Source organism: Thamnophis elegans, chromosome 1 (assembly GCF_009769535.1).
Source record: "Thamnophis elegans isolate rThaEle1 chromosome 1, rThaEle1.pri, whole genome shotgun sequence".
In the NCBI taxonomy this organism is placed as follows: Eukaryota; Metazoa; Chordata; class Lepidosauria; order Squamata; family Colubridae; genus Thamnophis; species Thamnophis elegans.
The window spans coordinates 172,250,921-172,254,874 of NC_045541.1; positions in this window are offsets into that span (position 1 = coordinate 172,250,921).

The window sequence follows — 3,954 nt, forward strand, 5'->3', positions numbered from 1 at the left end:
TCTCATGTCGCAACCGTGGTTGAAAGCCGTCCAGCCTGTCCTCTTTCGAGACGCAAAGCTGAAATCCTGCGGGTGAGCCGACTCTCCCGTCAGCCAGTGGTTGTGGAACTGGACTGTAAAGAATTGGTCCCCTCCATTGGTATGAAGAGCCGAGGTGGCGCAGTGGTTAGGGTGCAGTACTGCAGGCCACTTCAGCTGACTGTTATCTGCAGTTCAGCGGTTCTAATCTCACCGGCTCAAGGTTGACTCAGCCTTCCATCCTTCCGAGGTGGGTGAAATGAGGACCCGGACTGTGAGGGTGATATGCTGACTCTGTAAACCGCTTAGAGAGGGCTGAAAGCCCTATGAAGCGGTATATAAGTCTAACTGCTATTGCTATGTTTGCTTTGCTTGCATTGGCTCTGTAAGCCACCCTGTACTCGGCTGATGCTCTGAATAAAACCTATGTGTAATGTGTTGGGATGAGGATGGATTTTGGACCCAAATGGCAGTCCTCACCCAGGGTTTGCAAACAGTCCCCATATCATCTTTATTGCTTTTCTCTGCACTCTTTATACAGCCTCAGTTATCTTTTTTTTCTATCATGGTGGTGACCAACAGTGGACACCAAGGGTGGGTTTCAAATTTTTTTAGAACCTCTTCTGTAGGTGTGGCCTGCTTAGTGAGAGTGGCTTATCAGCCATGTGACCAAGTGGGAGTGGCTTGTCAGCCATGTGACCAGGTGGGCGTGGCCAACTTGTAAAATGTGGTGAAGCTCACTTAACAACGCTCTTGCTTAGCAACCAAAATGTTGGCTCAGGAACTCTGGCATTGAAGTGTGCAAGTCTTAAGGCTGTCAATTACAAGACCCTTGCACCCCTCACCTTTAGGGAAAAAAAACCTCAGGTGTGTTCAAACTTGACAGCTTTAAGACTTGTGGACTTCAACTCCCAGAATTCCTCCTCTCGCTCTTCATCTTGATGATGTGCGGACTGGCGGGGGGAGGGAGCTGGAACCGGTTCTAAATGGCACAGTAGATTTGTGGAACCTCTTCTATAGAAGAGGTTAGAACTGGCAGGAAGCCACCCAAATATACTTCACATGATCTTGATCTAATTCTACATTGTTTAAAAACACGTTTGTGTCAAAGCTGGCCAGGTTCTGCAAACCCAGAGGCATGCGCGTGTCCAGAAAATAATGGTGATATTTCTCACACTTTCTGAAATTGAGTTGAGCTTTTGCTAATCATAGCTCATGCCTGCATTGCCTGTTCATTGTCGTCACTATTTCAGATCACACACACACACACACGCCAGTACACACATTCCAGTACACGCACACGTGCGCGCACACCCACACACCCACACCAGAGGTGGGATTCAGCAGGTTCTGACCAGTTCTGGAGAACTGAGAGTGGAAATTTCGAGTAGTTCGGAGAACCGGTAAATACCACCTCTGCCTGGCCCTGCCCCCATCTATTCTCTGCCTCCCGAGTCCCAGCTGATTGGGAAGGAATGGGGATTTTGCAGTATCCTTCCCCTGGAGTTGGGAGGGAATGGGGTTTCTGCAGTATCCTTTCCCTGCCACACCCACCAAGCCACACCCATCAAGCCACACCCACAGAACCAGTAGTAAAGAAAATTGAATCCCATCACTGACACACACATATTTGGGAGGGATATTTGGGAGGGATATTATTTAATTGCTTCTAAGAACAGAAAGGCAGTTGATAACGCCCATTACAAAAAGACTGGCAATCATTAAGTAAACGCTATGAAAACTTTAAGGTTTTTTTGAGGACCAGAGACTTGCTTTTAGAAAAGAAAAGAAAAGAAGACACTTTTCAGTGGATGGATGAAGCCAGTGCCAGATTTTTTCAGATTGTTTTGTTTTTGTTTTGAGTAGTGTTTATTTTTTATTTTTCTCTCTTTTCTGGGGTGGAAAAAGAAGGCAGTTGACACCAAGATCTGAAACCAGTAATTGCTGAATTTCTTCAAGCTCCTCAACTGAGTTCCCCTAAGATCAATTACTTTCTGGAGCCTTAAAGCTATAAATTTCATGGAAAACAAACAACTCAATTTGAAAGGGTAACATTTTCACTCTGTTGGCTGGTCCAATCTTGGCCCTTATGCAGCAGAAATGTCACAAACGTGCAACCTTAATTTAAAAAGAGTGCAAAAATAATATGACCAGAGAGTGATGGGCCAATTAATGATCTGTATTCGGGGGATTTTTTCTTTTTCTGGAGAAAAAAGGGGGCTAATGTCACATTCAAAGGCTTGGCAAGATTCATCCCAGGTGCCGCAGCATCTGAGTATGTTTTATGCAGGCTGGTAGCCGGCGAGTTCATTAATGCACCAGAAAAGCTGCCTCCTGCTTGGAGGATGCTGCAGCATAATGAGCACATCGTAGTTAACGGCCATCCATATAAACCATCCAGCAACCTCTTTGACAGCTGGGCATCATTAGCAGGCTCCTCTGAAGAAGTTCAGTGGAAAGTTCACTGAACTCTAGAAGAGGCAGGAAGCAAGGCTGATCGTGGCCCAAGTTGGCTTGGAAGACGGCTGCCCTCTCTTTCCCCTCTCCCTCATTCTCTCTCTTTCGGTCCCTCCCTATCTCTTCACCTCCTTCTGCGTCCCTCCTGCACTCTCTCTTTTTTCCTCCTCCTCTTTCCCTTCTCCATGTTCCTCTCTCCATGTTTCCTTTCCTTCTTTCTCCTCGCTCCCTCTTTCCTTTAAAGCTTCCCTCCCTCCCTCTGGCTTCCTTTTATTTTTCTTTTCTCCTTCCCTCTCTCCTTGTTCCTCTCTCCGTGTTTCCCTCTTCCTTTTCTTCTTTCCCCTCGCTCCCTCTTTCCTTTTCTGTTTTCCTCCCTCCCTCCCTCTGGCTTCCTTTTATTTTTCTTTTCTCCTTCCCTCTCTCCTTGTTCTTTTCTCCATGTTTCCCTCTTCCTTTTCCTCTTTCTCTTCGCTCCCTCTTTTCTGTTTCCCTCCCTCCCTCTGGCTTCCTCTTATTTTTCTTTTCTCCTTCCCTCTCTCCTTGTTCCTCTCTCCGTGTTTCCCTCTTCCTTTTCCTCTTTCTCTTCACTCCCTCTTTCCTTTTCTGTTTCCCTCCCTCCCTCCCTCTGTCTTCCTTTTCTTTTCTCCTTCCCTCTCTCCTTGTTCCTCTCTCCGTGTTTCCCTCTTCCTTTTTCTCTTTCTCTTCGCTCCCTCTTTCTTTTTCTGTTTTCCTCCCTCCCTCTGGCTTCCTTTTATTTTTCTTTTCTCCTTCCCTCTCTCCTTGTTCCTCTCTCCATGTTTCCCTCTTCCTTTTCTTCTTTCTCCTCGCTCCCTCTTTTCTGTTTCCCTCCCTCCCTCTGGCTTCCTCTTATTTTTCTTTTCTCCTTCCCTCTCTCCTTGTTCCTCTCTCCGTGTTTCCCTCTTCCTTTTCCTCTTTCTCTTCGCTCCCTCTTTCCTTTTCTGTTTCCCTCCCTCCCTCCCTCTGTCTTCCTTTTCTTTTCTCCTTCCCTCTCTCCTTGTTCCTCTCTCCATGTTTCCCTCTTCCTTTTCTTCTTTCTCCTCGCTCCCTCTTTCCTTTTCGGCTTCCCTCCCTCTGGCTTCTTTTTCTTTTTCTTCTCTGCTTCCCTCTCCCCGTTATCTTCTCCCTTTCCCTCTCCTTCTCTTTCCCTCTCTTCTTGTTCCCTCTTTTTTCTTCCTCCGTCCCTCTTTCCCTAGCTCCTTGTTTCCCTTTCATTTCTCTCCCTCCTGCTTCCCTCTGTTTTCTCCCACCAGAGATGACATTCAGCCGGTTCGGACCGGTTTTCCTGAACCCGTAGTGGAAATTGCCACCCACCCACCCTTGCTCTATGCCATCCTATTTAGGCACGTTTTCAAGCCAAAGAGTGCTTGCACGGAACGCCGAGTGAATGCGTGGATGGAACGCATGCAAGCGAAGCATGCGTATGCACGCGTGAATTCACATTTGCAAACCAGTAGGGAA